Source organism: Pipra filicauda, unplaced genomic scaffold (assembly GCF_003945595.2).
Source record: "Pipra filicauda isolate LSUMZ 115617 unplaced genomic scaffold, ASM394559v2 scaffold1239_size43177_pilon, whole genome shotgun sequence".
NCBI lineage: Eukaryota > Metazoa > Chordata > Aves > Passeriformes > Pipridae > Pipra > Pipra filicauda.
In genome coordinates, this window is record NW_024103695.1 from 22,265 (window position 1) to 34,006 (window position 11,742).

An 11,742-nucleotide genomic window follows, 5' to 3' on the forward strand; every position below is an offset into this window, starting at 1 on the left:
GGGCACTGCGCACACCCTGCCCTGGTCACAGCCCCGCCCCAGCTCGCTGCGCTCCCCGCACCCCTCGCTCAGCTCCGCGGGGATTTGTGCCTCCTCTGAAGGTGGCAAATGTCCGCAAAGCCAGTCGGGAAGCCAGAGAGCTGCAGCCCCCGGGCCCCGCCGCGGCTTCCCCGCCCTCCCCCGGCCCCTCCCGCCCGTCCCGCCCCGCCGCGCCGCTCCCGCTGCCGCCCTCGAACCCAAGGAACGACCCCCGTGCCCCCAGCACAGGCCGGTCCCTCCCCGGCAGCCTCGGCAGCGCCGGGAGCGGCCGCAGCCCCCAACGCCGGGCGGGGCGCGCCGGGAGGGGCCGCGCGGGGCGGGGGCGGGTCCCGCGGCTGCGACCCCGCGGGGAAGGGACCCCCGGGCCGGCCCCGTCCGGCCCCGCCGCTGGCCCTGATCGGGCACCGCCCCTCGCGCACAGTTTGAACATTAGAGAGCCAAGTTTAATCCAGAGCCTGCAAGCTCCCAAGTACAGGGCATGGCCACAGACTTGTTATTTTTCTCTTTTTAATGACCGCGTTGCCAAAGTGGGGGAAACACAATCAGCATTACCTAAACAGCATCACAGCATCTCCAGGGCACGGAGGGACCGCCGAGAGGGGGCTGCCCTCGCCGGTGCCTGCTGCCGCCCACGAACCTGCCGCCCGCGCCCTACGCCGCCGATCGCCCCGCCCTGTCCCCACAGCGGGAAGCGGCGCGGCGAGACGGCGCTGCGGGCGCGGAGCGGGGATCCGGGTCGGGGCGGAGGTCAGGGAACAGGTAGGACGCCTCTCTGAAGCAAGGGGGCCTCTCACCGCCATCTTTAGTGTGGTTTCGACTAAGTTCCGGTCCTGGCGGCGCCATCTTTACTGTGGGTTAGGGACGAACTTCCGGGCTGGGGCCGCCATCTTTTTGTACGGCCTTGGAGGACTTCCGGTCCTGGCGCCGCCATCTTTCTTTCTGGGTAGCCTCGGACGACTTTCGGTCCGAGAGGGCGCCATCTTTGGTGGTGCGCCGTCGAAAACAGTCCGGTCGGTCTCTACTTCCGGTACCCGACTTTATCCGAATTAGCGTCTCTCGCTAATTTCTGCGCTTTCGCCCCAAAAATCTTCACGTTATTCCCCCCACGCACACCCTGGGAGAGACGGAAGACCACAAGTCCCGCCGTTCCGCCGGAATCGGCTCTTAAATTGAGCGGGGAGCGCTGCAGCGGCACGAGAACCACTGCGCATGCGTCGCCGGTCCCCCTCCCGGCCGCCCTTTATTACCGTGTCATCGCCGGCGTCTTGCCAAGGACTGCGCATGCGCCGGCGTCGCCACCTTGGCTGCCCCCCCCCCGACGTTCCGGCTCCCCTCTCTCACTGCGCGCGCCTCGCCCGCTGTTCCGGGGCCCCTCCCTGACGTTTCGCGGCTCCCCCTCCGCTTTTGCGGCTCCCTGGGGTTCCCCCACCCACGTTTTGGGGTCCCCTTCTCACAGTTTAGGGGTGACCCCCAAGTTACGGGGCGGAGGGCGGGGCCGGGGGGGCGGGGAGTAAACGGGGCACCCAAGAAGGGTTTCTTTTTCTCTTTTATTTAATTTTATTTCCTTTTTAGTTTTCTTGCCTTTTTTTTTAATGTTCTTTTCTATTTTTTTCTTTATTTCGTTTATTTTTTGTTCTCTTTATTTTTCACTTTCTTTTCTTTCTCCTTTGGTTTTTATTTTTTTAGTTTTTATTCTTCCAGAGAGGGAAACACTGCAGCTCCTCTGGGCCAGAGAAAGGCTCCCCTGCCCTTCCCTTAAACACAACGCCTGCAATGAGTACCCTGCAAGCCCGCTCTGCTCCTGCCAGGCACTGGGGCTCACCCAGGGGGGCTTTGCCAGCACCCAATGGAAATTAAAATTACAGCCTGGGCAAAGGCACTTCCAGCAGGACCGCTCCTGGCCAAGGCCACCGGGCTGTGCAAGTCAGACCGCTGACCACCCGGGGGGATTTTCAGGGGGATACTTCCAGCTTTTATTCCCCAGAAACTCCAGTTCTTCCTGGCCCCGCTTGCTTCAGTCCTCCCCTGTTGGAAGAGGTCACACAGTCTTTCTGGGGGCCAGATTGCCAAAGCCCGGCCGGTCCATTCCCTCCACACCCCCGCGCTCAGGGGCCGAGGGGCAGCCCTGCCCCGCACAGACCCCGGGCTCGCCTTCAGCCCGTCTGTGCCAGGGCTGGAGCGATCCTGCCATCAGCCCGTGGCCACGAGGGGCACAGAAAGCCCAGGGCCAACAGCAGCTCCAGGCAGCTGCAGGCAGAGGTTATCCCTTCCCAGCTTTTTGGCAGTGGGGGGAAGGTGCCTTTCCCCGGCCGGCAGCGGCATCGTCCCCGCCGCAGAGCCCGCCCCGATCCTGGGCCGCCTTGGAGACAATTCCCCGTCCCAGCCCGCCTCCTGCAGAAAACTGTTCGGGTTGAATGCGTTCTTTGTTGTATTTTTAAATGTTTATTTTGTCGTTAAACTTCGTTATTATTCTCTCGAAAGCCCGGGGAAGGCGGCCACCCCCCCCCATCCCCACCGCACCCCCCGCCCCGGCCGGTCCCCGCCACTGCCCTGCCCGGCGGCCCCGAGCGCTGCAGCCCCGTGCCTGCAGAGAAGAAAGGGAGAGATTGGACATGGGGAAGACCTTCTTCCCTGGGAGGGTCGGGAGGTGCCCTGGCACAGCTTGCCCAGAGGAGCCGTGGCTGCCCCATCCCTGGAAGTGGCCAAGGCCAGGCTGGACGGGGCTCGGAGCCACCCGGCACAGCGGGGCTGTCCCTGCCTGGGGCAGGTGTCCCCGAACGAGAGCATCCTTGAGGGCTCCTCAGACCCAAACCACGCCAGGTTTCCGTGAGGATTCCCATGAGGATTCTGTGAGCTCTCCCTGCCGTTCGTTTGGCATCGCTTCCTCTCGAACTTCAAAAGGAATAATTTTTAAATTATTCCGGAAAGAAAAGGGGGAGTGTAAAACATACAAGGATGACTCTTATGTCCACCAAATCATTCGAATTGGAAGCCTATGACCTCACCTCTGCCCTCGTTACTGTTTCCTGGAAAACGCTACGATCCCGCAGTTTCGAAGACAGATCCACGGGAATGACCAGATTTGCTCTGACAGAGCTCGCGCCGGCCCCGCCCCCCGGCCCGCCCTGCCCGTCCCCAAGAAGGCCGCTGTCCCCGCAGGCCCCGCTCCCCTTGTCCCGGGAGAGCTCCCGGCCGGGCCGTGACCGCGGAGCTCCCACCGCCCTTCCCCGGCCCCGGCGGGAGCCGCGCTGAGGGAACGGGGGCGGGGCCGCGCTGAGGGAACGGGGGCGGGGCCGCGCCGAGGGGCGGGGCCGGGTGAGCGGGCGGGGCGGGGCCGCAGGGCCGGGCGGGCTGGGATTGGGCGGCGGCGCTCGAGCGCTGATTGGGCAGCGCTGCCGGCCCGCGGTATAAAGGGCCGGCGGGGCGGGTGGGGGCGGTTGCGTGTGAGGGCTGAGGGTGCGGCCCCGCTGCTGCCCGGGCTGCGGAGGGGAGAGCGCCTTGGCCGCTGGGTTTGTGACCGGGGGAGCCGGGGGGCGTTTAGGGGCGCCTTGTGCTGGGCAGCGGGGGCCGGGCTTTTTGTTGCTGCGTTAATGCTTCTTGCTCGTTCTGTGTCCATTTGCAGCCTGGCTCGTGGTTTCCCCTGGTGCTGGGGAGTGGAGGCGAGTTGTGCTTCCTGCGGGGAGAGAGAAGGGCCTTGGGAAGCTGCTCCATGAGCCACAGCTGTGCCCAGCCCGGAGTCTGTCCAGGTAAGAGCAGGGCTTATACTGCCAGGGAGGAGCTGGGTTTGCTGTTGGAAGGTAGAATGTGCCCGTGCCTTTAAATGCAAGGACAGGCAGAAGCTGGGAGGGACCCTGAGCACATTTGAAAAGCCCTTGACTGTGGGCGAAGTGTCCAGGAGAAATGATTCCTGTTTTGCAGGGAGGCAGTTTGTGAGGACAGGGGGGTTGCTGTGCTCTCTAGCAAAACTACTGCCCTTGGGATGTGCAGGGGGAGGAAATGTTGGCCCCGTGTGGGCTGGAGCAAAGGTGTGTGGGTGCCTGTGTGTGACAGCCGTGGGTGTGCAGGAAGGGGGTTCTGGTGCCATTGGAGCTGCCAGGGAGCCAAAAGGGGCACAGTTGTCTGAAAAAGGTGCAAGCTCTGTTGGCCTCTGTTGACACCTGCACCAAAGGAGATGCAAATTTTCCCCCTCTTGGTTGCAGGCTTCACAAAGCTCCCAGGAAAGGAAGCTTTAGATTCCAACTCCCCTTTATGCTAAAGGTTTCCTTGCTCTCTCAGCAGGATGTCGAGTGCCACCGTGTCCCTGAGGTCACCCTTCCTGCTGTTGGGAGAGCACGAGGTGGATGGAGAGGATCCCCAGGCATCTGCAGGCACAAGGGACTGGCCCAGCTGTGATTTTCCTCCAGCCCTCGTGAGAGGGACTTTCAGGGTACCATGGGTCATGTGCCAGCTCTCCTGCTGGAGCTTTTGTCTGCTGTATTTGAACACAAAGAGTAGAACTAAAGTCAGGTCTGTTCTGGAGCCTGTTACACTTGTGCAAAGCTCCTTCCCTCTGTTTATTTTCTGTTCTGGAAAGCACAGTCTGGGGTTCCTGGGCACTTGGTATTAAATGATACCATGGAAGTAATTTTGTAGTGAAAGGGGAAAGGAGCTGTCTGTGGGAGGTCAGGTGTCCCTGATAAAAGCTTTATGCTTTTTCACTCAGTAAACTCTTAAAATATCTTACGGTGTGTAGGAATGCCTGGCTTCTAAAACTCACCAGCTGAGTGTTAGAGGTTTCTCTGAAGAGCTGATTTCAGGCAGCAGAATTGCCCCCCAGGAGGGACTCTGTGCCTGCTCTCCCGTGGCTCCAAGGGATCTCTGGCCCTTCACGCCGGCACCGAGATTTTCTCGGGAAGGGCCTCAGATCCCCGGACCAGTCTGGGACACAGGCAAGATCCCCCTGCAGTTTAGGACCAACTTGGCCCCCTGGAGGGACAGTGCTGTGGGTGCCCCCCGGGTTGGGGCACCCCGAGGACTCCAGCGCGCACCGAAAGGATTCTTCGGGGAGATCCTCGGGGTGCCCGGCCCTGGGGAGCTCAAAGCAAGGTCCCTGCCATGGATTCAGGCATTGCTGAGAGTATCCCAGGGGTCCCTGTCCCTGCTAGACAGGGAGCTCTCTAATGGGCTGCAATTGGGTGATAAAAGTGGTGCTCCAAGTGCCAAAGAAGTGTGGGATTGGGATTAAGAAATGAGCAGGGAGGGTCCAATTGGCTGTTTTCTCTGGAATGTGACTGTGAGAGCTGCAGGAGTGCCAGGTGTGTGTTCCAGTCCCCAGCATTTGGTTTGCACCTGTCCTGGTCAGACACAGGTCCAACTTCCTCAGTCCTTAACCCAAGAGAGGGAGAATGAAGGACTGGCAGTGTTCAGGTGATTGGTGTGACAGGGGTTAAACTGGGAAAACATTGGGGAATTCCTGAGTTTGTCTGTTTGCCAAACTGACCCAAACCTGTGCTAGGAAGAGATGGACTGGAAAAGTTGAGGCAGAAATGAAATTGAAAATGGGAATATTGACACTGTAATTGCTGAAACTCAATGTGTCCAAGCAGCAGCTCTTGTTGTGCAGGGAATAACTCCTGTCAGCAGCAAGGTCCCGACTGAAGTGGCAGCTGCAGCTGTTCCTGTGGTGTGGGCCAGTGGAACTGCAGGAGAGTGGAAGAGGGCAGAACCTGTAGGTATTACCCCTGGTGTGGGATCTCTCCTGGTAAGGCCAAGCCAGTATCCTTTAAAATCAGAATGGCAGCTTGGATTGGTTGCAGGAACAGCTGAATTTGCTCCTCCTGGTTTGCTTGTAGAAGGTGAATGCAAACACCTGCCAAGAAACCAATGGCCAAGGGGATTGATTAGTGCAGGACCTGAGAGAGCCCCTGAAATGACAACCTGGAGCAGTTTCCAGGATTAGATTGCAAAGATGGCCTTGGCTGCATGTCCTTGAGCAAGGAAAGCCAAGAAAGCTTTGCTTTTGCAGGAGAAACTGGGGCAAGCGGGCAGGAAGAAGAGAAGCCCCGTGACTCCTCCCTGAGCCCCAGGCAGCCCCTGAACTGCCTCCCTGGGAATGGTGGGACGGGCTGGACTCTGGATTGCTCCCTCTGCATGTGTGGTAAGATGTGTCTGGAACAGAGAGATTTCTCTGAACAGTTTTTCCTGCCCTCTCTAGGCCTTGCTTGCCATGGAAGTGACAGGTGTGTATTGTTTGTACTCAGAGACTGTGTGAAAATATGGGATGGTTGTACTTGTTAGCTGGGTGTCTAATGATAAGGTTTGAGAGCGTAAGATGTTTATAGTAAGAAAACCTTGGGAACCTAGAGATAAAAGTACACCTGCAGATCTAGGAAAAACCCCTCAAAGCAGATTAGTTAGAAAGAGGTTTCTATGCCAAGGATGATTTCAGGTCGCATGGACAGAGCCTCAGATGCAATAAACTGAGAGCATGAGACACGTGCCCAGCCTGAGCTCTGCAATCCTCTGATTGTGAGCATGTACCCTGAGCAAACTAAACTGTATCCAAGGGAACTGATTGAAAGAATAACTTGGACCTTGCTCTGATCACATTGGGCGTGTTGCTGTGTCTCTGCTGTTTGCAGATCAGGGGCTGGCGACAGTGAGCAGTGTGGAGCAGAGATGGAAAGAGGTTCTGTGAGATGCTCTGCTAAAGGAAAACTGTAGTTGTGAACTCCTGACGCAGTCCCAGTTCGAACAGATGGGGGAGACAACAGGAGCCATTCAACATGAAATGAGAAGATGCTGTACGAAGCTAAACCTATAATTACTCAGTATGGGTTAAGATCAGGTTATACTACATTTGTGTTACAACATTTTAAGAATAAGCATTATCTCCAAAAATAAGGACATTTTTTTCTTGTTCTTTTTTTTTTCTCTTAGCTCTTTAAACTCTATCTGAGATTCTAGTAGCAAGAATGCTTGTATAAACTAGAGACACTGAAGTCTGTAAGAGTCTGTACTGTTCCTTGCACTGCAGTGTTCTAGGTCTTTTAGTGTGGTACTTTACCATGTGCACTTCCCAGATTTGGACATCTCTAGACATTCCTATTTGTTGTGTCTATTTTTCAAATGTCATGTCTAATGAGAATGAGTAGGGAAAGATAAGTCTAGTTTACAGAAGCCACAAAGAGGTAGAATTTTGTTCTGATTGAGAAAACATAATTCTCTTGTGCTTTCTTTTTAAAAAAAAATTTTTTTTGTGAAAAGACCATTTCCCCTTTAACTTCATAGCATGATTTTTGTAGTGGTCTTTAGCTATTTGAGAAAGCTTTGCAATTCTTAGACCCTTAGACGAAATATTAGGGCTTAGTTTTTGTGCTCCTTGTTTAACTTGCTAGTTTAATATCAAAGAACCGACCTGCTGTGCCAGGGTAAGATGACAATGCTGTTAAGATTAGATAGTGAAGTGACAAGACAGAAAGTTACTTATTGAAACTCAAATGACTGCTGAATTCTATCAAACTCTACCTTATTCATGTCAAAAAGACCTCAGAATTCATTTCAGCTAAGATGAACAAATCTGCATAAACATGGAATCAATGCTCTCTTAACCCTTCTTCTGTCTGATCAAGTTTCAGTCTGCACATCTCCCTGTGATTGAGTGAGAAAGAGGTCTGGAAGAATAAGATATTTTTGTCCTTTACAAGAAACAGTTAGACTAACCTAATTTTTGTTTCTTCTCTCTTTGCTCCAGATTTCCACACCCATACAATTGAGCTTTCTTCAAGACCTTGTTATGGCTTAAGCTGAGACTTAAGTTACAGCACCATTGACTGAGAGAGTGTAAACATCAGAAATGTTCCCTGAGTGCTTCCCTTGCTTGTGTGCTCATTTGAGCTAAGAAAACTGACAAAGGATTTTTGGAATTTAGGCAGATGAAACATTTTATAAGAAAAGCAAATGCTGTGGCAGCCCAGAGCAAATGTTACCGAGTAGGACTGATGCAAAATATGTCCTTTTTCAGTGAGGAGTCAAAGTTATAGACCAACTCTTTTATAACATTATCTTTGTGCTGACTGTTCACAATAACATCCTGAGCAGTACAAAACCCTCACTAATTGCCTATTAACTGGGCCATGTGTATCACATCTTACAATTAGCAAATTTGATTATGCATTTAAAACTATCTAGAAATAGAAACTCTTACTGAGCTCTCTTCATCGGCTTCTATTTTCTTTATTTAACCTAATTGAAGGCTGCTTTAAAATGCATTGGTGACATCACCATTTGGGTAAGATTCTGAACTGATGGTTCTGGGGTCCAAACTTTGGAAATCAATGAAAGTTCTTTTCGAAGCCTGAAATTACCTTTTCTTGCAACTTTTTTCTTCATTTAAAATTGCTAATCCTATGGGATTGATAGTTCAGGCATCTCCTCAAGCCCGAAGCCTCCTTTGCCCATAGATATGGCATTGCTGTGAAACAAGAACAAACTAATAAGTGATAATTTTAAATCAGTGCATCATTCTTATGTACAAAATTGCTTCAGTTTAACTCTGCCAGGGCAATAACACTTTGCTTTTTAGAGCTGTGGATAGCACACATTGGTCTTTCTGTAAGCTGCTCTAGGCAATAGGTTTGTGACTGAAGCATTTAATGCAGCTCCATTGTCATATTGCCAGTCTCAGGAATACTTGGGCAGTGCTCTGGAGTGCTTTGGACCTTGTTTTCCCCCAGAGGCCAAGAGAAGTGGTAGACCCCCAGGGGTGGAAACCCCTGGAAGTTTTGAAGTTCTGCCCAACGGGGGCTCCTGCAAGATGAAAGCATGTCCCAAGCACCGGAAGAGAAGGGTTGTGGTTTGGTTGTTGTGAGACCACGAGGAAGGGGCTCGGAGCCCTTTGGGCCCTCGGGGGCCTCCCAGCCCCTGGCTGGGGGGGCTGCAGAGACTGGGAGCAGTGGTAAGCTGGACTAAGTGTCTGTAGCTGAACCTGGAGATGTTCCTTCACTGAGAGCAGTAGCGGCAGCCGGCACTGCCCGGAGAAACGGTGGCACAGAGCCAGAAGAGAGAAGAAGCAGCACCAGAGCATGCAGCAAAGCAGGAGAGACAGTGCTGTCCGAAGAAAAGCGAGCTAGCAGCAGAGAGACAGAGTTTGGGGTAAGGACTGATACCAGACCCCCAAACTCCCTTGAGACCCTCTGAGAAAAAGAGGGAGATGGACTCCTGTTTTGGAGAGCAGTTTTGGACACGCAGCACCGGAGAGAGAGAGGAGCTGAGAAGCTCAGAGCGTCCCGGAGCTGGACCGGGACGGCCAGATGGAATGTGGGGGGAGTTGACCTTGGCCCCCCCTGCTGCTGCCAAGCCTGGCAGCCTGAGACAGGGCACAGGAGCTCTGCTAGAACTCTTGAGGCAAAGGCTTGCAACTGAAAGCTGCCCAAGATGTTCTGACTCAGGGTGAGTCCCCTGAGGAAGGAACTTTGACGAAGATGCCCCCGCATCTCGTGACATACCTGTGGTGACACGAGTCTGGTCCCTGCTGGCAGCCCACGGGTGAGGCCTTCACTTGGACCGAAGGAGAGCCGAGGGGCTTGGAGACCCCCTCGTGTGTATGGAACAGAGATCCAGCTCCAACAACCCAGTTACTGCTGCGTGGAGGACAGATGAGATGAGGAGAACCTGCTGCCTTAGAGGATGCTCCTGCCTTCAGACTGGAAGGGATCTGTCCTTCTTTCCCTCCTGGACTTTTATTTGGAGGGGAGAAGAGATCTGGTCCATTGTAGACACTTATGTCATGGTAGAGATAGCTAAGATTGTATGTCATGTATTGTAGTATTTATTTGTATAGTCATTGTAATATATTCCCTTTCCCCCATTTGGAGTCTGGGGTGTTTTCTCTGGAAAAAAACCCATCTCACATTGGATTGAGAGGTGACAGGGGGTTAGGACTAGGGAATTGGATTTTGGGGCTATCTCAGACCATGACAGCTCTAACATGAAACTGCCTTCTTTGCCAGCTGTTAGCATCTACTTGCAATCTGCATATGCAGAATTAATAAAGAGTGAGAAAAACTCTCACTCTTGCAATCTTTGATCACTTCATCGGTAAAGAAAATATTTCTTTCTCTGTTATAGTTTTAACTTATTAGCTAGTATGATTCATTTGCCTTCTAGAGATTTTAAGCCGAGAATGCTCAGTATTCTTGTTGATTTTACCCTCACAAATGCATGTGTATTGAAGATTCTTCACTCCTTTCCCAGGGACTTTTGCTTTGCTTTGCTTTGCATGTGTCATCCATCAGCAGTTCAGAATATGGGCTGAAAAGAGTAATTAGGACTCTCTTGTCTAAATCTAAATACTCTGGGGAGAGAAGAGTCACCTCTCTGACTGCTGCTTCTTTCTGCTAAGACAGATTTGCCCCCGTCTTCTCCAGCCTTTCTTTGCAGGCCAAGCCTTCGTAAGAAATCCAACCTTTTTGTGATCAATGCAATCAAAATCATTGTAATACCAGATGCAAGTGTTCTGCACTTTTCCTTAAACATTCTTAAAGCAACCAATGCCTTCCTTTTCCCCTTTTATCTGTTCCTACTATTTGTACGCCTCTAGGATGGATTATTAGCAAGTGTTGGCTTTGCAATCTATCCTGGATAAATGGAATTTGCAATGTGATAGAAAAATGTACTTTGTCACAAAATACCCTATAGATTAATGCCCTTTTTTTGCTCACAGCACATAATCCAATCTCCATAGAGTACTTTCTGTGTAAGTTAAATGATAATGGATTGTGTCTCATCCCACAGGGAATCATCCTTAACCAAACAAAATACACGTAAGAGAGAGAATTCTACAGCCCAAACACAGGGATGGCTGATAAATGTACTATAAACAGGGGAGATTTGTTTGTGTTTTAAGACAAAAAAAAGGATAAGGATAAAAGTTGATAATTTTCTCTTAGTTTCTCATGCATATTGTAGACAAGATAAATATAGCAAACAAAAATAGAGTGATAGTGTCAATACCTATGAATTGTGTCAAATAGGCAACAGTAGAATATTTGTTATGGTAATTTAAAACAGATAATTGAAGTAAAATGGTAGAGCAAACATTTGTGATGTTTGTTTATGTGAGACAAAATCCAAAATCTTACTAGTTCTAGAAGATGAAGCCAGAAGAGCTGCTTAGGTTGTATCCCATTTTCCAATGAGACTTATTGAAATTTTAGAGTTGCTGAGAGTAATTAAGTCTGCAGAAAAGACTTTCTTTTTTACAGTGCAATCAGATATGATTTTTATCAGTTCTTCAATCCTCTAGTTTCATTCTTTCAATGAACAGTTCCTCAGCTTTAACAAAACCTATTGTTTTATTGTTAGGAAATTCTGGAGTTTTACTGTACATCCCAAAGCAAATATTGATACATGACTTTGCTTTTGCAAATGGCATTTCACTGTGGGCCTAAATGATCTCTAGGAATTCTTTTCTTTTTACCCATGGACCTTCTGTTGTACTTCTTCCCTTCTGTCCTTTCCAGCTGCAGGTGTCATCAGCAGAGCAGCACAAGCAGCACGTGCTGAGGAGACAGCTGCAGCCTTTCCTCCAGCCCGGCAGGAGCTCCCAGAACCAGGGGGAATGGATCGGGTGCCCCAGGTCATCAGTGCCCCCCTGACCCAGATGAGAACATGCCAGCAGAATGTTGGCACAGGTTAACCTATCATTTGAGCAGAAGTGTTAGT

General features: G+C 51.7%; 1 long non-coding RNA gene across 2 annotated transcripts; it reads left to right on the plus strand.

Annotated features, from left to right (window-relative positions):
* The first annotated feature begins 3,400 nt into the window (after positions 1 to 3,400).
* On the plus strand, positions 3,401 to 4,540 carry LOC120324769. Of its 2 annotated transcripts, none has more exons than XR_005566323.1 (2): positions 3,401 to 3,548; positions 4,318 to 4,540. It is a non-coding gene; the product is annotated as an uncharacterized LOC120324769 (long non-coding RNA). The 2 variants fall into 2 exon arrangements; XR_005566325.1 differs by lacking the exon at positions 3,401 to 3,548 and adding an exon at positions 3,754 to 3,785.
* The last annotated feature ends 7,202 nt before the right edge of the window (positions 4,541 to 11,742 follow it).